The sequence below is a fragment of the Sapajus apella genome, unplaced genomic scaffold, assembly GCF_009761245.1.
Source record: "Sapajus apella isolate SASKATOON/1434 unplaced genomic scaffold, GSC_monkey_1.0 scaffold6, whole genome shotgun sequence".
In the NCBI taxonomy this organism is placed as follows: Eukaryota; Metazoa; Chordata; class Mammalia; order Primates; family Cebidae; genus Sapajus; species Sapajus apella.
Window position 1 is genome coordinate 37,026,742 of NW_022436946.1, and position 26,297 is coordinate 37,053,038.

The window sequence follows — 26,297 nt, forward strand, 5'->3', positions numbered from 1 at the left end:
ATGGTTCTATATGGCTGGCATTTAGTTGCTCCTCAACTAATTCATGGGCTTGCTGCAGTTTCTTTCCCTTTAAAGGTCACTGTTCTACCCAAGTAGGATCTTGAGAGAGCCATGTCAGGGGTAGGGGAGGAATAACAGTGGCCATTAGTAGAAAAGTGTTTGCTGTTCACGTAATTCATCAAATTCTACCCTCAAGAGGAGGTGCTGACTGGCATCTAAAGTTGTTTTAGCTAGCCCTGACCAGTCCCATGGGCTCATATAGAAGTCATCTGCTATGGTTTCAATTAATCCTTTCATAAATGGGCTAGCAGTTCTGTTTTCTCTAACGCTTTTTCTTATCTCTTTATATACCTGACTGCATTGTTGATCTGGCATTACCAGGCAGGCCAAGAGCTCTCCTCATAATACCACTTGCCTAAGACAGGGTCCCATAACTGTAGTGTATCCCTTGTCTTTTTTCCAATTTATTGGGGAAGGGGCCTCAGGCAAAATCTCCATTTCCTCTTTGGTATTTTTACCCATTAATTGCTGGGCTGAGGGAGATGGAGGAGGCAGTAAGGTAAGTAACAGTTCCTCTTCCCTTCCTATTTTGGGCTCTTCTGTGTAGAGCGGGGCCAAAGCAGCCCTGACTAAGGCCCATAATGTTAAAGATGTTACTGGAACCTGTTGCCCTTGTGCATGATGCTGCTTAAGATTTCTCCCCACTTGTTCCCAGAGCTCTACACCTAGCGTGCCTTCTGTTGGGAACCGTGGGCTTTGGGAAACAACAGTTTGCATTAGGTCCCTTAATTGAGCCTGAAAAACTGAGGCTCCACTAGCTTTAAGTAGCTGCTTCCATACTTTTATATACTGTTTCTGTCATGCTGATAACTGTTGTCCCATCCTGATACCCTAGCCTGAACAATTCCCTCAAACTTGTAAATCTCGAGTGGACACCAATGACTTACCAACTTACTGACTCATTGACTTACTGACTTACCCACTGCACAGTCTCTTCACCTTTGTTTTTGAGGGTTCTGTCACAAGCCCTGATCCATTACAGCATCCTCACACAGAGATACCAACTGTTGAGTCTGGCTGGCAGACTCTTGCTGAACAACAGATGAAAGACGTCCGCAAACACAGGTTTTTTGCCTTGTCACGCGGCTTCATGGCTCGCAGCTTACTGACTCCAAGGGGAGTGTTGCCTGTCCCCCAATAAACTGGGGACCCTCATATTTAATTAGTACAGGTTTAATGACAAAGGTCCTGAGTAAACACTATTTGTGGGTAATTAACATTGCCAACCCCTCGAGTAGAGAGCAGCCATGCATGCAGATCGGCAAATGTTGGTTTTAGTAAACAAGCTGATAAACTCTTCTACATTCCTTTGTTATCCTCTCTTTGCTATTAGCTCAAGGTAAGAGGATTAGGCTGCCTTCGGCCATAAACCTTTTCCCAAGGCTTTTGCAAAACCTTCCAGACTTCTAAGAAGGTTCGCATCTTTCTATTTTTCCCACCACACTGACCGAGCTCCTACATATGTTAAATAAGTTCATGTTTGCATGTCCAGGAATACTATCTCAGATTACAGTAGTAACTTACAGGCTTTGCCTCAAATGAATTGTCAGTAATATTGAAAAATAATAAAAGAGAATAAAGTCTTCAGAAATCTAAAAAGGAGCACACATTGCCAAGTAATGAAAAAGCAGAAAAATCAAAGATAATACACAAAAGTAATTCTGATACTAATATCCAATTATATCCAAAAGAATGAAGGAAGGTTGGTTAATCAGATGCCAGGTTCTGAATGTTGATGTTCTCCCAAAATACATATGTTGCAATCTAATACCCAATGTGATAGTATTAAGAGGTGGGGGTCTCCTGAGTTCAGGAGTTTGAGACCAGTTTGTCAAACATGGTGAAACCCAGGCTCTACTAAAAATACAAAATGTTAGCTGGGCATGGTGGCAGGTAAGTGTAATCTCAGATACTCAGGAGGCTGAGGCAGGAGAATCACTTGTACCCAGGAGGCAGATGTTGCAGTGAGCCAAGACTGTGCCATTTCACTCCAGCCTAGGCAACAAGAGCAAAACTTCATCTCAAAAAAAAAAAAAAAAAAAAGAGGTAGAGTCATTTGCTAATGATTAAGTAAGGAAGTCTCCATGATCATGAATGGCCTTAGTACCTGTATAAAAGAGGCTGAAGGGTGTCACGTTGCCCCTTTCACCATGTGAGGACACAGCTAGAACACCTTTGAAGCAGAGAGAAAGCCTCACCAGCTACTGAATCTGCTGGTGTCTTGATCTTGAACTTTCTAGTTTTCAGAACGGTGAGCAATAAATTTCTACTACTGTTCATAAATTACACAGTCTGAGATACCTTCTTATAGCAGTAAGCAGACTAAGAGATCAGACATATGGTTTTAAATTGACACATTTATTGTAAGTCATCAATATTTTCTAGCAGGTGCAAAATTTATGTAATCTTAGTCTTTATTAGAGTTTTTATAACTCTGTATTAAAAAATAAGTTCCTTGATTCTCTTTGATGGCTAAGACCAAATATAAAGTATTGTGTTTTTCATCAGTTTTTTTCTAAAAGAAATATTTGTAACTATAAGCATGTATAGATAAAGCAACCAAGATTATACAGAATTTAGACCAATGACAAGAAAATGAATGAAATTATCCTAGAAAAGACAAAGGAGACATAGAATAGCTCTACTCATAAATAGAAAATTTCACATGTAGAACCTGCCATTTCTCTCATGTGGGAAGAGAGCAGGGAAGAGGGCGTGAGCTGGAGCACAAGCTAGCGAGACCTCTTCCTTTCAATACAAAGCCTAAGGCTGCCCAAATTGACAAGCAGAAGTCAGATTGTCATTCCCTTCTCTTTGGGGAACACTGAAGAAGAATTGGGGAAAACTGGAGAACTTCCAGCTTGATATCATTTTTAATGTTTGTATTTTCATAATAAAGGAATAAGATTTAATGGACTACTAATGATTTACATGTTTAATATACTATTGTTCTAAGCATAAGTGTATGTTCTGTCTCAGCTACAAGGAACACATTAAATTGTGATTAGATTGGCACTTTCATATTCCTTTAATGTTCCATGTTCTTTCACATCTTATTTATTTATTAGACATTTTAAAAGAACCGAATTTTATAGTCCCCTACTCAATAATTACAAACAGGCCAGAGCTAAAATATATACCTGACAAAGCTACTAAGAAATGATTTCAGAATGACATGAGTTCAATAGACAAAGCAAGGTTTTCTCAGACTATAAATGAGATTCTGCCGGGCTGGGCAGCAAATGCAAAGAGACTGATTTTGTAACCACCCTTAAAGACATTATCTGCTATAAAAGAGCAGACACTTGATATATGAAATCTAAATTCCCTCATGCATAAGGACTCTGATCCTTTCTTCTAGCTGCCTGGAAAATATTACCTAGAAACAAGCACGTTCAGGCCAACTATTCTAATTTTAGCTAACATTAAAACAATCACCTTTTAAAACTACATGGACCGTAAGCAATCATGAGGTCCTCAAACTTGATTCTGCCTTCTGGTGAGATCAAACTAATTTACCTCAATGTGTATGGTACCCATAAGAATACACAATGATTTGTCATGCTCAGCACCAATTTGATGTTCTCCTAAATACCACATGGTATGGTTTGGCTGTGTCCCCACCCAAATCACATCTTGAATTTTAGTTCCCGTAATCTTCACGTATTATGGGAGGGATCCAGAAAAGGTTATTTTAATCATGGTGTTACAGAATCTTTGGGGTGTCACTTTTCTGGCTGGAAACCTCTGTAGCCAGTGGTGCCTGGTACCTTTGTCTGAGTTCTTGTCCTGCATCAGGAAGAATAAGGTGTGAAGACAAGTGAAGGGTGAGCAAGACAGAGGAGCTTTACTGAGTGTTAGAACATCTCAGAGGAGGCCCATAGTGGGTAGCTCCTCTCTGTAGTCAGGTCGTCCTGTTGAAGAGGAGGACCTGGAGTGGGTGGCTCCTCTCTGCAGGCAGGTTGTCTCATCCTCTCTGCAGCTCTCAGCAGAGAAGCCTGGAGTGGGTGGCTCCTCTATGCTGCAGATTATCCCAAAAAGTGTTCAGCTCTAAGCAGACAGGAGGCCCTGGAAAGGGTGGGTATCTCTGCAACTGGGCATCCCAACATCTGCCCAGTTCCTGGGAGTGGGTCATCCTGTGGTCTGCTCAGTTCTCACTGATCCCAAAGCTTTTATGGGCCTCAGAGAGGAGGAAGTGCATGCTGATTGGTGCACGGATGGCCATGGGTGGCCTAGAAAAGGCTCCACAAGTTTCTACCCCTGTACATGGGAGGGGCAGCTAGACATCCAGTCATGAGACCTTTCTGGGCCTAAATATGGGGTCTCACCAGGGACTCACCTTTTTCTATCCAGGAATCTGTCACCTGCTGCCATTCATGGCACCTGGCTCTCCCAATTTTGCTCTGAGACCAGAGCAGGCACTGACAGCAGGGAGAAGCCAGGCAGTGTAAGCAGGTACTTTTAAGTCTGCAAGGGCAGGGGGGCCTTCCTGGGCTCCCAAGAGTGCAGGGTTGCTTGAGTCTGCAGCCACTGTTTGGGTGGCTATAGCTGTGCCCAGAGTGTGTGAGGCCCAGTTCTGTAACCATGGTTTGGGCAGCTGCAGCTGCACCTGAGGGCAGGACTCCTGCCTGCTCAAGGCCCCTCAAGAGCACAGGGAGGCTTGGATCTGCAGCCACAATGTGGAATTCTACTAATGCAAACTATTTGCCAGACAAGCGGTTCTACTGCTTCAATAGAAATGTAATACCAGTACCGGGATTTAGGTCCAAGAGCCAATGAGCAAGAAGCTGTAACAGCAACAGGCTTAGTGGGAAGGTGGAACATTGTTGAGACAAAAACGGAAGAAACACTCCATTTCCTCAACCACTATCTCACAGTAAGGAATGCCCCTTAAAGAATGCTCTCACATGTTCCATGGGAAACTCAGCATTTGAGTGTCTGTTCCCAGAGATCCTATGGTGCTGACAGCCACACAGTGGAATCCAGAGAAAGAGCAGCAACCAAGAGATGATTTATATGAAGCAGAGTAAGTGGCCAGTAAATATCAGCTGTTATTAGTATATCCTTGGGATTTTTTCCACTTCTGATGGATTTAGAAAGTATTTCGCAAGAGGTGACATTAAATAGCATTAATGAACAATTAAGTGATGACTTAAAAATCTGATACATATTCTGAGATACATGTCACAACTCTCAAAATCTGAGATTCACTATTTCTACTTGAGATTATGGAGAATATATGTTGTCATCACAAGATATAAATCACTGCACGTAACATTTTAATATTATTAAATTAAATGTAAGTTCAATCAGAGCATTTGAAATCACTGTCTTTGAGTATTACCCCTTGCCAAGATTTTTGACATGCAGCAGAGCTTTAGTTAACTCAAATTAGGATGGGTCATAATTTCACCAATTTGGAAGCTAAAACTTAAGATAAAAAGTTGTTATTCACTTAAAAATTTCAAGAGGAATTGATTAAATAAATATGAACATGCATCACTTAACTACAGGTTATGTTCTGATAAATGCATCATTAGGAAATTTCATCACTGTGTGCACATCGTAGAGTTTACTTACACAAACCTAGATGGTATAGTCAGCTACATACCTAGGGTATAAGTTCCTAATGTAATATTGGAGTTCAAGGGTTTAGGGTGCCAACAGCTCCCCTGAAAGGATGTTTCTCCAGGTTCTTGGTCTCCTGCCCTCTCAACAATGAGAGAGGGCACCACGGCACAGTGCGCAGTAAATGCTGAACTCAAAAGTGATTGTAGAAAGTAATCTATTTAGAGACAGAGAGAGAAACAGGAGGAGGAGAGAGAAAGAAACAGCTAACTCTCACACTCAGTGAGAGAATCCAGAGAGATGGAATCCAGGAGAGGAAAGCAACTTCCAAAGTGAGTGGAAGGGAATAGAGAGAGATGGAGTTTAGGAGGGGAAGACAGGCTTCCACGAGAGAGTATGGAAGGGAACCCCAGAGGGGAAATCCGGGAGAGAGAAAGACGGCTTCCACGAAAGGATTGTTTGTGGAAGGGGATCCAAACATGGAGTCTGAAGGGGTGTGGAAGAAGGGGACCTTGAACCTGTGAGGAACCCGCACCTTCTTAAAGACCCCTGGCCAATGAAAGGAGTTCCTTAGAACTTCTGCTGAGGTGACTGAGTCTTAGTTTCTTTGTATGCACATGAAATTTAAACAGAGACCATTAAATCTCCCAGATGGAGAGAGATGGGAGGGGGGCATGGTGCTGGGAAGTTCTTGCCCTTAAAACTACACCCCCTCATGGACCCAGAAAAAGAACACGTTCCTTCTTTCCCCACCTCTGAACAGGAAAGCCCAACTTCTGTTGTAATTATGGAAATCGACTCTCTCTGAAATGGGCGTAGAAGGGGTCCTGCATTTGAGCTTTACTCCAGAGGGGAGTCTTTCAGGGGTGTGGGTTGATCTAGATAGAAGTCCATAATAGAGCCCATGAGGCAAGGACATCCGGGGTTCCAGCGGCAGGGTTATTTGTGAACTTATGGCTCTCTAAGAAACGAATGTGACAAGGTGGTTAAAGATGAAAGGCCTAGAGGCCAACAAATATAGAATGGTTATAAACGAGCCTAGGAGATAGAGCCAGGACAGTCAGTTGTTAGACAAGCCTCACAATACTGTTTCTTGAAGGTTTTTAGCTCTGTGTTTGATTCCTGAATTTTATGTTCAAAACAATACTTGACGGGTTTAAAAAATAGCATCGTTTTTCCTAGAAAGAGGCAGGTTCCCTTCCCACTATGAAAAGGATAATCAGCATTGAAGAGATAGCAAAGTTGAGGGTTATAGTCCTATTAATGCCTGGATATAAATTAGACTTATGAGTGGGTGCTTCCCAGAGGATCTTGTTGGAAAAGCAGATGCAGATCTTCTAATGGCTCACAGGGACATGAAAGGGAAAGGTTGTCTCCTGGAACTTCAGGCTGTGGAGTGGAGGGTCTATGACTTTCCTCAGGAGGTGTCCAAGTCTTCAGCCAAGTGTGGTGAATCCATGAGTTAATTTCCACTACCTTAATTGCCATTGTGGTAGATAGAATGACCGGAAATGGTCCTTCCCAGGATGGCCTGGGCCACTTCCAGGATGGGCCTAGAGAGGGAGAGTCTGAGGGGAGAGATTTAACAAGCACCAAGCCTCCACGGCAGGAGAGAAATACCGAGAAGGCCATGCAGAGTCCAGGAGATTAGCTTCCTGGACTTCTATGGTTAGCTTTACCTGGGGCTCTGTGAGGATGATGGCTTGTCTGGCACTTGCCCCAGGGACCCTCAGTCCTGCCATTGGGTCATCTGGTCAGACACCTCAGGCCCTGAAAACCTTCATCCCCTGGGACAGTGTGCTTTCCAGTGATTCCCATGGACAATATGGTGGTCTATTCCTCTGGGGACAATTTCTTATAAAATGTCCCTTCAGGCCACACTGGTAACAAGTTCTGTCAGACTGGCAGCTAACCCAAGACTTTCCCTCATTTGAGTCCCTGGGGTCTGCTTGCCTGAAGGCCATGACTAAGGCTGATCTCTCCTGTTCCTTTTAGCCTGTTCCTTCTGGTCTCTATTATAAAACACTGAGGTTGCCTGATTCAGTAATGATTCTAGACTCTCTTCTAGCCCCAAGGCCAGCTTCTGAAGCTCCCTCCTGATATTTGCTGCTAATTGATTAATAGACTTGTCCTTTAGTATTAACTGATTCTCAATGGAGTCCAGTGACAGGGGAGTGTACCTTCTTAAGGCCTCCTGCAATTGCTCAAGGGAAGCTGTTGGGTTTTCTTCCCTTCCCTTTGGGGGCTAGGTTTTCCACTTGGCATAGGGTAATTTGGCCACGCTATTTGGTAGAAAAAAAAAATAAGCCGCTTCTTCCTTAAAGACTGTGTGCTAAATTGGTCCCAATTTTCCAGTATACATTTTAATGGGGACTTGAGCTTGGGAATAGAAGCACACATCTGAAATTGAATACAAGGGCTGCCTGCACCCCCGGTTAAAGAAATCACAGCCACTTCGAACTGAGGCAATCCCCAGGTAAAATGGGTACTGAAATGAAACGTCTTTCAGTCAGTACCCTGAAATTTCATGTGCCCAAGATGCATGATCCATCTTATCAGAGGGCCTCCTGTGTACCAGATTCCAGTCATGACCTACCAGCATCATAGGACCACTCACTGTCTGCATGACCTCCAGTGACTACCAGGGGCTCAGGAGATGGGTACAAATATTTCCCAGCAAAAGTCCAATTTACACAATCCAGGTTATAAAACTGCCCCAGAAGGGTAAATTTCCAGGGCGGGGCCATTAGAGCACACAGCTCAAAGAAGGCAGGCCTGGCATGGCTGAGGCTGGAGCAATACCCTCAGGACCAGGGCCTCCTCTCCCCAACCCATTTTCCATTGTAGGAAAATGCTCTTAAGGTTGTGAGAACTGCCATTGACTATTTGGCCCTGGAAGTGGTTTAATTATGATATTCAAGATGGAAAAGTTCTGCCCTAGAGAGAGCCAATCCTAAGCAAGACAAATTATACACCAAACACAAAGTCCCACAGCCTTCAGCTTCTGAATTTCCCCCAAACACTTCAGTAATTCAACACTGACTCCACCAGAAATTAGAACCAGCAACCTTACAGTTGTAGGGCCTACACCTTAACCACCTGCACAAATAGGCCACTTGCAGTAAGGAGAGGCAGAAAGCTTTCTTAAGCCGTATTTTGAATGAGAATGCTGAACCCCGAGGGGGTGTGGCCTGCCTAAAAGCCGGGCAGGGCTGGCCGCTTCAGCCGCTTCCTTTCCCTCAGAGCCGCACCAGCTGAGGAAAAAAGCCACTTGCTGCGTCAGTTTAAAAGCCGTGTTCGCAGCCGCTGCTGGGCTGCCACGAGCTCCCCCACCCCGCGGCTTTTGGTCACCATGTTGACTCGGCCAGGATCACTTGCCCGCCTGAGCCACTTCCCGAGCTACTGCCCACACAGGGACCCGTGGCCAGCAGGCAAACGCCCTGGGGAGCCTTTTTACCATGCTGCCTGGGACTGGGGAGTGCCGGAGAGGCCTGCCAGTGCCAGGCGCCAGGCTACTGCACGCCCCGGTCCCCCGCAGGCTCTGGTTGTACCTCGACCCCCACTGTTTTCTCCAGCCCAGGGCTGCAGGCTCCATTCTGCCCCAGGGCTGGGCTTTTCCCGCCCGCAAGGAGTGAAAGGCCGGGGGCGGGGGGCAGTGCTTGCCTGCTCAGCCTCACGGGCTCCCTCAGGTTTTGGCCGCAGACGTAATAGCCGAAGGACAGAGAAGGAGACGGAAAGCAGAGAGAGAGCTTTAAGGTAAAAAAACTGCACTTTTAATTCTGGCTGGGCTTCAGTCGCTTAAGAGGGGCTGGGCCGTGCCTCTGAGGTGTCTCCGCTCAGGTTCCCCTCAGCCCTACCTGGCTGTGGCCGCTTCAAGTGTTCTTAAAGAAACAGGACAGAATGGGGCTGGTTTTACTCACAATTTTGAAGTCTTCTTTTCTGGCTGTACCCCTTTCTTGGTTGTACCCCTTTCTGTAGTACCCCTCTTCTGGCTGGCTCGCCAAAATGTAATATTGGGGTTCAAGGGTTCAGGGTGCCCTCAGCTCCCCGAGACGATGCTTCTCCAGGTTCTTGGTCTCCTGCCCTCTCAACAATGAGAGAGGGCACCACGGCGCGGTGCGCAGTAAATGCCGGACTCAAAAGTGTTTGTAGAAAGTGATTTATTTAGAGACAGAGAGAGAAACAGGAGGAGGAGAGAGAAAGAAACAGCTAACTCTCACACTCAGTGAGAGAATCCAGAGAGATGGAATCCAGGAGAGGAAAGCAACTTCCAAAGTGAGTGGAAGGGAATAGAGAGAGATGGAGTTTAGGAGGGGAAGACAGGCTTCCACGAGAGAGTGTGGAAGGGGACCCCAGAGGATAAATCCGGGAGAGAGAAAGATGGCTTCTATGAAGGGAGTATTTGTGGAAGGGGATCCAAACATGGAGTCTGAAGGGGTGTGGAAGAAGGGGACTTTTAACCTGCGAGGAAACCCCACCCTGGCCAATGAAAGGAGTTCCTTAGAACTTCCATTGAGGTGACTGACTCTTAGTTTCTTTGCGTGCGCTTGAAATTTAAACAGAGACTGTTAAATCTCCCAGATTTAAGAGAGATGATGCTGGGAAGTTCTTGCCCTTAAAACTACAACCCCTCGTGGACCCAGAAGAACACATTCCCTCGTTCTGGCTATAAAATTATACAGGATTTTACTATACTGAATATTATAGGCAATTGTAACACAACAGTAAGTATTAATGTGTTTAAATCTATGTAAATATAGAAAAGGTACAGTAAAAATGTGGTATTATAATCTTATGAGACCACAGTCACATATTTGGTCCATCATTGGTGGAAACGTCATTATGTAGCGCATGACTATACATCCTGTTAGGTCTTAAAGTAATTGTTTTCATACAATTTTGCAATAAAAACTAAAGAAACTACATTTTAAATCACCTAAGTTATTTCCTCCAAATACTTTGAAACTTATGTACTTATGTAGTACAATTTAAGTTTTCTTAAATAACTAAGTTAAAATAAAGGAATATTTTAAAATTAGAAAGTATTCAGCTATCTTTGCATGACATATATTTTAATAATCTTATTCATTTAAATATATTACAAAAATAACTATCTTTCATACTAATATCTCAGGAGTGTATAATAATTTTAATCATTTTTTTAATTAATGTATGGTCTCAGTTTGCTCTTCTAGTCTTTTGAGAAATATGCTGCTAATTGCTAGCTTTAAAGGTTTGTCAATCACTTAGTCTCAATTTCATAATGACCCAACACCAAACAGAGTTCGGTCCATTGTCAAGTAACTTAAAATAAGTATAAAAGAGTGAGGTCTTTGCTGTTCCATTTAGAACATTGAGTGTTACGATTTGAATGTGGAAACTTAATCCCCAGTGCAACAGTATCGGGAGGTGTGACTTTTGGGAAGTGACTAAGTCATAAGGGCTCCACCTTCATAAAAGGGATTAGGTGCCTTTATAAAAGGGCTTGTGGAGGAAGTTTGCTCCTTTTCACCCTCTGACCCTTCTGCCACATGAGGACATAGTGTTATTAACCTCAGGAAGATACAGCATCAAGTTGCCATCTTGGCAGCAGAGATCCGTCATCATTAGACAACAAACCTGCCAGTGTCTTAATTTTGGGCTTCCTAGGCTCCAGAGCTATGAGAAATAAATTTCTATTTTTGTAAATACCTAGTCTCCAGTACTTTGTTACAGCAGCAGAAGGCAGACGAAAACATGGAGTATGAGTAACTGCAGCACCACTACATTGTCTGTCAGCAGGAGGCACTGATTGTCAGAGAGAGGCAATAGAGACCCCACTTTGTAAAATAAAATAAGGTACTTATCTAAAAGAAGTTAGACAATGAAAGTTTACAGTTTAGCATCTCAACCCTCACTAAGGATGAGGATACATGTTTATAGATTATAGTTTCTGAATAAGCACCACATCAGACCTTTGGAAGTTCCATTTCCCCATTAAAGCTAAGTCTTACATTTTTAAGTCTCTAACAATCTGCATGTAGGCCCAACTGAATATATAGGGACTGCTTCATTTAAGCTAAGTGTGTCTTATCAATCTTGATGTTATACAACATACGTGGATGCAGTGCCATGGTTCAGCATGCACCAGTCCTCATTTATCACATTCATGTTCCCCAGGATAATACAACACGGTCCTGGTACTTTCCTGAACTTAGAGTTTCAGAATGAGAAGCAGGGTCAGATGTTTCTGGGAGATAGGCTAACAGGCTCTTAGACTAGAAATAAGGCTTATAAGCTCCCCCAAAATAGTAATAAATATTCCCATGACAATTTCTCCATACATTCCTCAAGCTCAATCTTCTTGGTTAACTGAGAGAGCCTCCAGGATACACTGATGTTCTAAGGCCAATAAGGTCACTATCATTTCTTCTACTAGTTTACAATTATAGATTTTTTTTTTTTTTTTTTTTTGAGACGGAGTTTCGCTCTTGTTGCCCAGGCTGGAGTGCAATGGCGCGATCTCGGCTCACCGCAACCTCTGCCTCCTGGGTTCAGGCAATTCTCCTGCCTCAGCCTCCTGAGTAGCTGGGATTACAGGCACGCGCCACCATGCCCAGCTAATTTTTCGTAGTTTTTAGTAGAGACGGGGTTTCACCATGTTGACCAGGATGGTCTCGATCTCTTGACCTCGTGATCCACCCGCCTCGGCCTCCCAAAGTGCTGGGATTACAGGCTTGAGCCACCGCGCCCGGCCTACAATTATAGATTTTTAAAAATAAAGTCTGTTTACATTCTTGTAGATGCGTGACAATAAAGAAAACCAAAGTACTTGTGAAAATATGAATAAATACTCCATTTCATTATTTAAAAAGCCTAAATAGGATAGTTTATCATTGCCAAACTAAGATGCAAGCAATTCAGACGATTGTTTTTCACAGAACAATAAATAATACACATTTAATATGCACAATTATTTTATTCCAATTGTCATTCTTCAATTTTAATAATCTCAGATATTTTCTAAAATAGGTTCATACATATTTTAAAGAATTACACGTGTGAAACCTCTGCATGATATAACTTTTTACAGGTCTATCACAGACTATAGGTATTGTTGTTGTTATTCCTACATTTTTATCCCTCAGGAAAAAGGTATCAACCATGTCCTATGAAAAAGTCACTTAAAGTTAGATGCACTCACTGAACTTTACGTGTAGTCATACTTAACATTGGCACATTATTCATACAAATTCTGCCCACAGAACTTCATTTATAATTATTTGGCACAAAATTGTTATAGACACCTTAAGTATTATATATAATGTTTTTATTTGTTTTAATTTAATTTTTTTTTTTTTTTTTTATTTTGAGATGGAGTCTCGCTCTGTTGCTCAGGCTGGAGTGCAATGGCACGATCTCGGCTCACTGCAACTTCTACTTTTCAGGTTCAAACAATTCTCCAGTGGTCCTCCTGAGTAGCTGGGAATACAGGCGCACACCACCACACCTGGCTAGTTTTCGTAGTTTTAGTAGAGACAGGGTTTTGCCATGTTGGCCAGGCTCGTCTCAAACTCCAGACTTAGGTGATCCACCTACCTTGGCCTCCCAAAGTGCTGGGATTACAGGCATGAGCCACTGGGCCCAGCCTTAATTTAATTTTTATAAGGTAGAAACTTTATAGTGTTGGAAAATTTCTATCCATTAGTTCCTGGTGAACTGCCTTGCTACTAGCCAGAGATTTTGAGATACAGAGGCTTCCCGCCACTACACCCACACTCCTATTGTATAAATGCAGCAACTCTGAAAATAATCACAGGTGGAGAACAGAAACAGTGATTGTAGAAAAATCTCAAATAGTGAAAGGATGAAAGCATGGGAGAAAACAGCTCAAAAAAACATGCTGTTATTTTCATCTTTCCTTGTCACAAAGTATTACATCTGCTATTGGATTCAGCTGATTAACACAAGCTTCTATAATACCTGCCATATTCCTGTGATCCAAGGAAAAAGTAACAAGATTAAATATTTAACGAGAGAGACTAAAATTAGTATTCTTTTCCTGCTTAAAAACAAAAAATAATGGCATCTTTTTCTTTTCAGTCTTCTCAGCTGATTTTTTTGATTGATATGAATTCTACATAGTAAAATATGGATGCATTTTGGGCTGAGGTAAAGATTGAAGAGACAAGTTAGAAATAAATGTAGGAAAACTTCAAACAAGTTCTAGTGATTAATCTGTAGTACTTCAACTCATTTTGTTCATTTAATCTGGTATCAAAAAAGGATATTTTTCATGTACAAATGATAGACATCACTATAGTGTAAATATTGGCAGTTTTTATCAATTATAATTAATTCAATCATAGAGTCCTCTTAAAGTGTCAAGAACCTAATGCGGCACAAAAATAAGAAATTAGCTTTTTTAATTTTTCTGGATTAAAATTCTTCTCTATGGTAAGATTTTTAATTTAAAAATTCACAAGTACCAAAATTTATGTAATTTTATATTGACATAAAATTACCTCATTCAAAAAGTAATTATAGTGAAATTTCACTTATACAACATGGCATAGGATCATTTCTCCCGTTTTGCCCTGTTAAGTACAACTATAAATATTGACAATAATGCAAGAAACAATCAAAGGAGAAATCTGGAAAATAGAACTGGTTATGGGCAGCAGGACTAGAGAAGCAACATAGCAACAGGTCATATTATGCCCCCCCCCAAAAAGAAGGGTCTCCAGGCTGATGTGTCCTGACTCCCAATCCAGCAACAGAAGGCAGCCCAGGTAAACTCATTCCTTTACTGGACAAAAAGGCTGCTGAAAACACCTAGCAAGCCTGGTGGATGTAGCAACAGAAATTCTTCAGGGACCATGCTGGCAAGAAATTGCCAGAGGCAATGCTGTCTTTCTCCGCAAGCCTGAGACCCTCCGCATCTCAACCCAGAGATGCTGGACAGTCAGGTTGCAACGGCGAGAGGAAACTTGTCCCAATAAACAGCCTCTCTTGTCCCAATAAACAGCCTCTCTCAGGAAGCTTCATGGTCCTCACTGTCCAGAAACATTTTCTTCCATGTAGAGATCCAGGTGGCCAGTGGCACCAGCAAAGAGAATTGTGTTTCCACAAGTGACCCAATCTAGAAAACACTTTTTGTATGTTGTCATGTGCAGGAGGCCTCCTTCCCCTAGCTAGAGGCATCAGGCAACCTGGCCTGGGGCACTCCTTCCACCCACTCGGGAAACACCACAGGGACCAGTGGGATCCATAGTGGCACCAGGTAAACCAAGCAGACCAAAATAGTAACACAAAAGCTCTGAAAAGAAAAATGTTGAACCAAAGCCCACAACAGTAGGCCAAGACCTGCATGGAAAACCTAACAGGGCGACTACCTGCTAAAATAAAAAAATCTAAGTGGGACCCAGAGTCTCCTTTCATCCAATCCCTTCAATCTTGTTACCATTTACTCACTTAGATGACCTCTGTCTAAAATGCTGTAAGAGGGTCTCACAGAGAAGACCCACGTAAAGGAACCAAATTATTCTGTACTCTGTCTGCATAGATCAGAGATAAATTTTATCAAGTCTTCAAGGCAGTGTACTGAGAACAACAGAAAAAGAGGAAAAAAAGAGAGTAGAATCATTGCATAAGCCATTGCAAGAGACATTTTTCTTCTTAATTTGAGGTCATTTATTAAATTGACTATCTTACTATTGTCTAAGTGCAAAGGACACTTGATTTACCTAAGTGTAGTAAATTGTAGTATTTTCTTTATTTTTAAACTAATTTTTAACTAGTGAATCTATTTACATGGCTTTAATTTTTATGACTGAAAATTTGGACTGTATCTCCAAATACTCCCTCACCAAATTTAATATGTCTCAATATCTGGGATATTTTGCACTTAAAAGCTATTCTATTGCAAACGTGTTTGGCCAACTGCACTCAAAGCATACAATAGAATATCACTATATAGGTAATAGACCAGGCGCCATGGCTCAGGTCTATAATCCCAGTACTTTGGGAGGCCAAATTGAGTGGATCACTTGAGGTCAGGAGTTTAAGACCAGCCTGGCCAACATGGTGCAACCCCGTATCTACCAAAAACACAAAAATCAGCTGGTGTGGTAGTAAGCACCTGTAATCTCAGCTACTTGGGAGGCTGAATCAGGAGAATTTCTTGAACCCAGGAGGCAGAGCTTGCAGTGAGCCAAGATGGCTCCACTGTACTTCAACCTGGGCAACAGAGTGAGACTCTTTATTTTGTGTTTCAAATAAAATAAAACAGATTTTCTTTCTATAATGTGTCATGGCATTTAATATTTAGTGATTTCACTCATTCATAATGGTACAGTATAGAATAAGCCATTAACATATTTAAGAGTAATGACACCATCTTTTACTCAGAAGGAATCTACATTACCTTGAATCCCAATGCCTCTATTTTCTCCTCAAAACACTCAATCCTTTTTTTATGTTAATAAATTATTAAGTTAAAGAATGTAAGTATACAACATTTCTGCTAAAGTGGACAAACTCATCTTGAATTTCATACCAAGATTACTGTAAATACTTAATTTTGTGCAAATAAAAAAGTGCAGCAGAGACATACTGAACAGTATCATCACCTAATCAGTGATCTACATGACAAAAAGATGCTTCACTTTATATGTAATGTGGTTTGCTATGGAACATATCACAAAGGAATGCTTAACAAGCTAATGAGACTTTAAAATCCCTCAAAAGCTTGTGTCACTAAATAAAAGCCAAAACAACACTTGCTTTATTGATTGCCGTTATTTGGAACCTATACTCCACAAGCAAATTGGCTCTATCATATGTTACAGCTTCAACTTACAGTTTATGTGACTACATTAACTGTCATTCCAACATGTGTGTTTGTGAGGTGGTAGACAGAGGCAACAACAGCAATACCGCACAATCAGTTGTGAAATGCTAAATAAAGCATGAACGTGAATTGCCATAATGGGTCTGTATGTGAGGACCACTTACTCTGGTGGGACTCTATCCATGTTCATAAAGTTACATGTCAAGTTCACAGAAAGGTCTACTATTGAAGGGAAATTATGGGAAAGGCATGTGTTCATTTCACCCATAGACTGATAGGTAAAGTTACAGTCCTAGACCCATGCTTGCAAGGGCCTGAGCCATTGTCACAAACAAACAAGCAACATGCTGTTAGCAACTTTGGATTAACACAGAATTCCTAGGTAGCCTTATGAAATAAAAGTGCACATGCTTTTTATGTTTTATAAGGGTGCCCAGAATAAGTGTGTGATAATGTCTTATCTTTAGTAGCACCCAGTCTATGCAATACTTTAATCAATGATTTTGATAACTATATTCATAGTGTTCTCATTACATACAAGATGATACGACACTGAGTGACACAGAAAATACATTGTATAAAATAGGATTGTGAAAGAAACTCAACACATTGGAACAGTGTGATAGATCTAGTTAAATAAAGCTTGACATGAATAAATGGAAAGCCCTGCTATTTGCTCCAAGAAACTAACTTAAAAATTATAGCTTGAAAACCATGACTCAAAAAATATGCATTCAAATATAATGATTGAAAATAAGCTCAAAATTTTTAAAGGAAATATGTGACTAAGAAAAATCTGATGGGATCTTAGTTTGCACTAATAAAATATCGTAGATAGACTAAGAGGTGACAGTTCCTCATTGTATTGATCAAACTACATCTGGATTATTTATGTATTTCTATATTAATTTATTTATTTGTCTTAGCACTATTATTTCAAGGATCATAAGTCATCATAGTCCCAGAAGCAAAATGAGAGCAATTTCAGGAGTAAAAGAATATGCCATATCAGGAACATTGGAAAGAACCAGGGAAATTTATACTAAATGAGAAAGCATAAGGAAAATACTTTTTTTTTCCATTTGAGTCCAGGACATATAACTAGAATAAGTGGTTAGAAGTTACAGGGAGAGGATTTTGTTTCCATACAAGACTAAATTATCTACTGATCAGAGCTATTAGAATAATAGAATAGGCTTTTTATGATCATACAAAATTCCATTTAAATGAAAGTATTATAAATAGAAATGAGAGAATGAATAAACAGTGTGAAATTTATGAAGTGAAAACTCCTTAATAATTGTAAATAAACTATTGAGACATACAGCAGCATGATGAATCCCAAAAACATTAAGCTAAGTGAAATAGCCAACACAAAATAAGACACACCCTGTGATTCCATTGATATTAATTCTTGGACTAGGCAAGAATGTGTGGTGAGAGAAATCAGAACAATAGCTGCTTCATGTGAAGTGGGTAGGGAAAGTGGGATGATATATGTACTTGACTAGAATGGGTAAAAGGGGATGTTCTGGACAGAGGGAAATGTTCTATTTCTTCATAAGAGTGTGCATGCCACGTGAGTATGTGCATTTATCAGAACTATGTATACTGAAGACCTGTGCATTTCACAATATGTACATTAAATCTCAACTTTTGAAACAATGAAATAAAACTCTCTCTTAACCTCATTTTTCCTTCCAGCTATCAGCTAGCTATTTCACTCAACCCCTTTAGATGAAAACTCTTTAAAAGAGTTATTTCTGTCTCCAGTTCTTCCTGTCTCATTATCTTGTGAACACTCTCCAATCTTGCTTTCACCTTGATCACTTCACTGAAATTTCTCAATCACCAATGACCTCTGGTTAACAATCCAATGGTCAATTCTCATTTCTTCCCCCACTTAATTCGAAAGCTACACTGGACACAGTGGATCCCTTTCTCTTCCTTGAAACTTGTTTCTACTTTTCTTCCGGGACATTTTTTGTTCATTGGCTTACCTTCTATCTCACTGGCTACTCCTTCCTACATCCTTTCCTGGATCCTTCTCCTCTTCCTGATGTCTAAGTATCATCGTGCTCTGGGGCTCAATCCTCAGACTTTTCTCTAATAACACATATGTTCTATGTGTTATTAGGTGGAAACATTAAACCCCATGGCTTTAATTGTAAACTTTGTAAGCTAATAACTCCCTAGTTTATACTTTTGGCTCTCACCCTTACCGTGAATGTTTGACTCAATTATTTAACTGCTTAAACATCTCTCCTTGGATGTCCGTAAAATTGACTTCTCAACTTAAAATGTACCAAACAGAATTCTTGCTTCCGAAAACTTAACTATATCTGCTCCTTTTCAAATCCTCCCATCCCACTAACATCCTAACCATTCACCATATTGCCTATCACTTAAGGTGACTGAAGAATGGTTCTGTTATATCCTTGAAGGTCCTCTTCTTTTGACCAAATAGAATGCTTTAAGAAAAACACTTTTTTCAGGCTTTTTTATTAATATTATCTTTTGTCCTTTTATGGTTGAAGATAGAATTATTGAAATAATAAAATCAGAAGAACTTATTTCACTAAGCAAAAAACATTGAGATGTAAGAAAAATAAAGAAAAAATGTGGAGCTCTAGCATTCATGAAACTCCAAGAAAGAGGTAGGAACTGGAGTGGAAGTAAGAAAGAATTTGTAAGAAGGATGATGACTGAGAGGCTAAAATCATATCAAGGAATGTTCTGAGTTAGAATTAAAAATGAGTGCATTGAATTTGTACAGATGACCAAGAAATAAGAACAGAACAAGACAATATTTTTCACATTAAAACTTGTTCACAATGCTATTGTTGTACAATACTATTAAAGTCCTAGAATTTGTTATGCAAAAAAGAGAAAGAAAAAAGAGGGAGGGAGAGAGGGAGGGAGTTTCCAGGTAACTATAACAGGGCAAAGTATTCCAGGATGAAAAAGGAGCATTTGTGACAGTACTGAGGTGAGAAATAACATATCTGAATGAGAAACTGAAAGAAGTTTAGTGCAACTGGGGCACAGAGAACAAATATGAGAGGAGTATGACATGAGATGGAGGATATACGCAGAGCTCAGTTCATCATAATAAGAATTGAAAATTTTATTTTAAGGTAAAAGGAAAAAATAGGAAGCTAATGAAGGCTTGTAAGTAGGAGATAACCTGATGAGATTGGCATTTGTAAAAGCATTCAGGCCTTATTTAGAGAATAAATTGAAGGGGATAAGCATGGATTCAAAGAGACTAATTCAGATGCAATTAAAATATTATAGGTAAAGGCTACTGGTCCTTGAATTACTATGACAGTAGTAAAGATAAAAACAGAGAGCGATTAGAGAGATGTTTAAGAAATATAATTAATAATTAGGAACTAAGTATATGTGGGAGTTAAGAGAAGGACAAAGCAATAATGACTTCCAGCCTCTAGGCTTAAGCAATTTGTTGTTTAAGGTGTAATTTATTAAGATAGGAATAATGAAAAAAGAATGTTAGGGATCTCTGGGAATGGGGATATTTTGGACCTGTTGGTCTCGGTCGCAACTGGAGGTTCAAATAGAGAAACCAAATAGGCAGTTGGATATTTGGGATATTTGACTTTGGAACTCAGAAGGGAGGAGTAAAAGAGAGATGCAAATTAGGGAATATCTTAGGCAAGCTTCCTTAGAAAATAAGCCTGCAGCAAAAGCATGTTCTTACACTTCACTGGGAAATAAAATCCCATAGAAATCGGAGTAAAGGGGAAAGGGAAGTGGAAAAAGGAAGGAAAAAGACTACATGTTAGGGAATCCCTACCAAGCTTGGCAATCAATGACTTGCTGTTGTCTCCAGGGAGGCCATATGAACTGCCAGCCTCAGGAAGGACCAATCAGGGAAACATTTTATCTGCTGGTTCTCTCTTGTCCTCTGGCTTCAGTTGGCTAAATTTATCTTATCAAGGCAAGGTATTACTCCTCTGCACTTCTGGTCATAACATCTGTTTTCTCAAGAAAGATGGTCCAAGTCCCTGTGGGTCCGTTCAACCAACAAACAGGCCTGGAGATCTGGAGATCTGCCTTTGCCAGTTGGCATTCTGTGCAGGGCTGCTCAGTCTTTACAATTGCAGCAGCAGCGACCTAGTTACAGAAATCCAAGTATGGCACAAGCTGTTCTGGGGTGTTGAAAACTAGGTCTGCTAAGGAAAGTTTGGTGAATTGATGAAAAGTAAAGAACTTCCTGGCAAAAAAGTTTAATATGAAGAAAAGAGGGCCTGGACAGAAGAGGAAGAGACAACAAAGGATGCATTGGAAAGTAAAATGATGAAGAATAAAATTGAAGATACAATATGTTAGTGCTTTCACGCACAAGTAATATTCTAGAAATAAGCAGGCTTTATTTGGGAGAGTAGGTTGGGCCCAAAAACAAATGTACCAGTAGTACAAGAGAAGTCAGTTTAGCCCCAGCTAGATCTATAGTATATTACAGAAACTAAGTGTTTGCTTATGTATGATATTCAGGTAACAGAAGGACTGAATGTTTTCAAACGTTAGGAAGAAAGTCAACTGGTCTTAGAGTTTTCATTAAGTAATACTTCATAGTGAAATAAAGTTGTCCGGAAACCAAACCCTCCCAATCTTTTAATTCCAAAAAAATTCAAAGAAGACACAAAAGCAAGCAGCATGTGGAATCATCTAGACTACTCCAAGAGAAGAATTAGTTGGAAAAGCGAATGACATACAAGAAAGGCTGGGTTTGTGCAATTCCTAAATTTAGGAGCATGTACTACTGCCTGCCTCTAACTACAGTGGTTTCAAAATTATTTAGCAGCACTTGATCAGGAAAATAAATAAGAGTAATACTGCTTTGGTTGGGGTGGGGTGAGGTGACCATGGGGCTTCCTTATTTTTTAATTCAAGTTTCCAAAGTCTGTCTATCCACAACAAACTGCAGGTTAGATGGGTATGCTCTAAGCCAACGTGGCTAATCTGAGAGCAGAAAGAGAGGGAAAAGCTTGTTTAAAATGAGATCTATTCAAATTCCAAATTAGGTTTAATTCAACAGGAAACTGCAAATCTGATTTGCCAGTTGAGGAAATATGGTTGCTTGTGATACATACAGATAATGTAACAAACAAACCAAAAAAAATGCATGAACATTGTTGGCTTCAAATGAATAGTGTTCATACTGAAAGTAAATGGTTGGTTCACTCCAGCTTTATGAAATCTGGAACCTACATTTACCAAAAATTTGCTGAAAGACAAAGCCTCACAAAACACCATAGTTATACTAAGCAACAGCACAGAATACCAACCAATTTTTTTACTGAGCTAATTCAATTCAAACAACTGTTAGCTCTTCAGAAATATATTTTCTTCCAAGGGACACCCTCCTGGGGATAGGATGTGACTTTGCAGATGAGAAATATGTTTTTCTTCAGTTCCTAACAAATCAAAGCTCTCCTCTTTAAAAAGCTAGACTTTAGCTTAGTATCTGATGGGTGTACCTGCTCTTCTCAACAGAATATTCTGACACTTCTGTCAAAGGTGAGTTTTAAGTATGCCCAAAATAAATCCTTTAGCTAATCAATGGAAGCTCACTTTAAACCTCTGTTTAATCCTCTATTTAGTGGAGGTGGCAGGTTTCAGAATTTTAATTCCTTGTGATAGAAATTGTTCAATTTAATGTCTCAGCATGAAAATGGAATTACTTGTCATGGAAGACCTGTTCCCATCAGTCTGGCCACTGAGTAGCAGCTAAGTGAAACAATGCACATGGAAATGACCAGAAAACTTGTGTCACGTCAAGGAAGAAGCAAAAGTGGTTGACTATCACAGGCTCCAAGATAAACTTATGTGCATCTTATTTTCTGTAATAAAAATGTCCCTTAAAGAGACTATTTGGTCAGTCAAAACATGTCATATGTAAGGAGAAGATCACAATTAACAGGATATGTATATTACTTGTGTATCCATTTGTATCTTTTTGGCAATATCCACTCTTTGCTGTCTTGAGTGCTGCAGATGTTGAATTTTCTTAGTCGTGTGTGTATGTATGTGTGCGTGTGTGTGTGTGTGTGTGTGTGTGTGTGTGTGTGAAGGAAAAAAGTGAATCACTGGGAGGTAAACTCTATTTTCTATCTAGATTGTAGAAACATGGAAAAATGGATGTGTGGTAGAGAATGAACTTTATATATCAGTAATCTAAACCCCTGCCTTCATTCGTTTTCCAAATGAGGACACTTAAGACTGAAAGAAGTTAAATTACTTGCCCAGCATCATATGCCTAATCAGCAGCAGAATCTAAACTTAATGTTGGTTTCCGTTCACTTTGCGTTATAAAGGTTTTAGGGAGTTTTTTCAGCTAAGGCTCATTAAAAAAATAAATAAGAAATAAGGCATCAGAAAAATTGAACAGGTGACATTTATTTATTTATTTATTTGAGACAGGGTCTTGCTATGTTGCCCAGGCTGGAGTGCAGTGGGGCAATCACAGCTCACTGCAGCTTTGACCTCTTGGGCTCAAACCCTCCTCTCACCTCAGCTTCACAAGTCACTGGGACCACAATCATGTGCCGTTGCACCCAGCAACAGGTAACTTTTGATGACCTATTTTGAGCTAAGCACATACAAGAAGTGTGATTCTGGCAATCTTCGAATTACCTTAGTAGCTTTAACATCTCTCTTTCATTCATGGTAGAAACTTCCACTTAGACTAATTATAGAAAATAGCCTTGCTCTGTGGATCCATCAAATGAAACCTCCAGAAGTCTCTCTAAGGGTTCCCACAGGCACTGTATTATCTGGCCTTTCACTCTTTCAATGGTCTGTCTGATCTCCTCCTCCAGCCCTAAGCTTCCCTCACATTGCCTTGTTCTTACCTCAGAGCCTTTAACACTGCCTGTTCCCTCTGCTAAAGGACTACTTCCAGTTTTTTAAAGAGATGGATCCCTCTCATTATTAATGTTTCATTCAAATGTCAGTCTCCTCAGAGAAGCCTTCCTTAATCACTCTTTCTGAAGTAGCCTCTCTCTGTCCCCTTACTCTGCTTTATTTTGTTTTTAATATTATTACTCTCTGAAATGATACCACCTATTTAATTTTTATTGTCTGTCTCCTCAACTAGAATGTAGTTCCATGAGGCCATTTTCTGTTTTGTATTTCCCCTGCCAGTGTTGTTCTTAGCATATAAAAAGCAATAAGCATGTGTTGAATCAATATATGAATGAATGAATGAATGGATTCTGCCATCTACCTACTCAAAATTCAGAACCTACTTATTCACTTTTGATCATTGCAACTGCATACATTGCTTAATGATAAATATTTTTCCTCTGTCCGAATTTTTTGGATGTGTATAAAGGCAGCATAGCACAGTGGTTTATACATTCATTCTGGGGTTGGTTACTTGAGTTAAATTTCACATCTATCAGCTGGTAGCTGTGATGTAACTTTATCTTTCTTGCTCAGTTTTGTCATTCTAACAGTTCTATCCATCTCAGACTTTTCTGAGAATTAAATGAGAAAATATATTTAACTCACTTAGGTCTTGGCACATCAACTCTTGATATTTAATATTGCTATTATTATTGTTATTATTATTGAGTATTTCACAGTTTTTCTGTCTCCCGTCCTCAGTCATGGCTACTCCTCAGATTCCCTTGCTTATCTCATGCCCCACCATCAATACAGCTGTCTTGTCCACCCAGGATTATACGGTGCTAGCATCCTGGCAATACCCCAGCCATCTGCCCTCAATCTGGGAGAGGAGATTGAAAATCACCTCATTGACCCTTGATTAATCCTATGAAATGGGCATCGCCGTTATATCCATATTCTTCTTAGAAGAGTTAAACCTAGTGGTATTAGAGAGGTTAAACCAATCTCCCAAGGCCACACAGATTATAAATATCTGAGCTGTGATTCAAATATGGTCTTGCAACTTAATTACACTTTCCTTTGAAGTGAATCTTCTTGACTATATTATCCTGTTCCTTAAGGATCACCAGTACTGAATACACTACCTTAATATTTACTGCTGCACTGGTCACATAAGCCTGCAAAGATTTTATTTTTTTCTGAGTACAGTGATCCACATTAAACAGTGTTACTATTAAAAGGAAAAACAAAGTGGAATTTTATAAGAATTTGCATATGTAAAGTGGAAGTGATTTTTTTTATAAGGGCCAAAATTTAGAAAGGCAGGTCTTTGATCAACCTAATAGAAATTTATATAATTAATTGAATATGTCAAAACATGGCTACCATTAAATGCCCATTACTCCAACCTTTCAAGGAACCTTTCAAAGGTTAATATATAAATATATAGAATAAGACCACAAATACATAAATAAATAGAATAAGACCACAAATATGCAATTTGAGCTTTTCTTTTATACAATCTTTAGAGTCAACCTGTTTTTCCAAATGTTATTCTTTTATGCAAATACATTTAAAGTTCTTAATTTTGAATAATATCATTATGTAAAAATGAAATGCAATAGTTATACTCTGCAACTGAGTACCTCTATTCTAACAATCTTTTTGTATTGTGACATTTTCTGAACAAAGAGCTTTTATGCTAATCACAGAAAAAGCTCAACCTTACGCTTCCTATGAAAATTTAAGGAGATGAAACTCATTTTGCATTGTAAGAATTTCTCAGATTCTTTAAACTATGTCCTAGAATAGTTGTCTACAGGTAAATTACTGCAAGCCTGCCCTGTTTTCAATGGTTCTCGTTATAAACTGCAGATGTATTTCCATAGAAAGTGTGTTCTTCTCTAGGAGAATAAAAATTGTATCTAAAAAGAAATTACAGTTATCATTATTAAAATACTGAAAACACTGAAATTACCAATACCAGAAATGATGAATTAGAGATGTTACAAGATTTCATAAAATGTGGACACTTCATTTTCTAACCCTTTGTGTCACTAAAACATGCAAAGTAGGTTCTGTCATTTTTGGAGGAACAGTGTTGAGAATGATATTAGTAGATCAAGTAAACCATTGCTACTGTTTCCTTTTCTCTTCACTGCTCCTCTAAAATCCTGTAAAACATTATACAAACAACTTTTTTTCTGTATCTCTTCTCATTCTCAAAATAAAATATAAATGATTATTGGTTTTTGTATCAGTTATCTATTGCTACAATATGGTGTGTAACAAAACACTCCAAATTTCTTGGCCTTAAAACAATAGCAATTTATTTTGCTCATTGGCCTCAGGTCAGCAATTGAGGCTGTAGTCATCTGGGAACTACTTCTAGTCTGAGCTAAGCTTGCCCCTGCAGCTGAGGCCAATTATGAGTTAGAGCTGGGATACAGTGACCCTGACCGTGACAACTGAACTCTGCTCTCCATGCAACTCTGCTCTGCACATCTTCTTTTCCAGCAGGCTAGTCTGAGGATATACTCAATATAGGACTCCAGATATGTTCTCATGGCAATTTCAGAAATGGAAGAAAGTGAAAAGCTAAAGTAGGAAGAAAGAGCATACCACCTAAAAATTCAGTGGTGTTAAATAGCAGCTATACGTTATTATTTATGAGTTTATAAGACTGCTGGATAGTTATGCCAATGTTTGCTGTGCTTGTTCATGAGTGTTTAGTCAGCTGTAGAATGGGTAGTATCATGGCGGGAAATTAAAGATTTGGAGAGACCGATGGGGATTGCAGGAGGATTTTATGTAACTTGATTATGGGCTCAGCAGAATTGCTTTTTAATTCTGGGCAAAGGACAAAGAAAATGGAGTGCCTTTTATGCACTTAGGAGGTATAGGATGAGGAAGCCAGAACAAAGAACAGTTAATTAACTCGATGCACTTTACATTTGAAAAG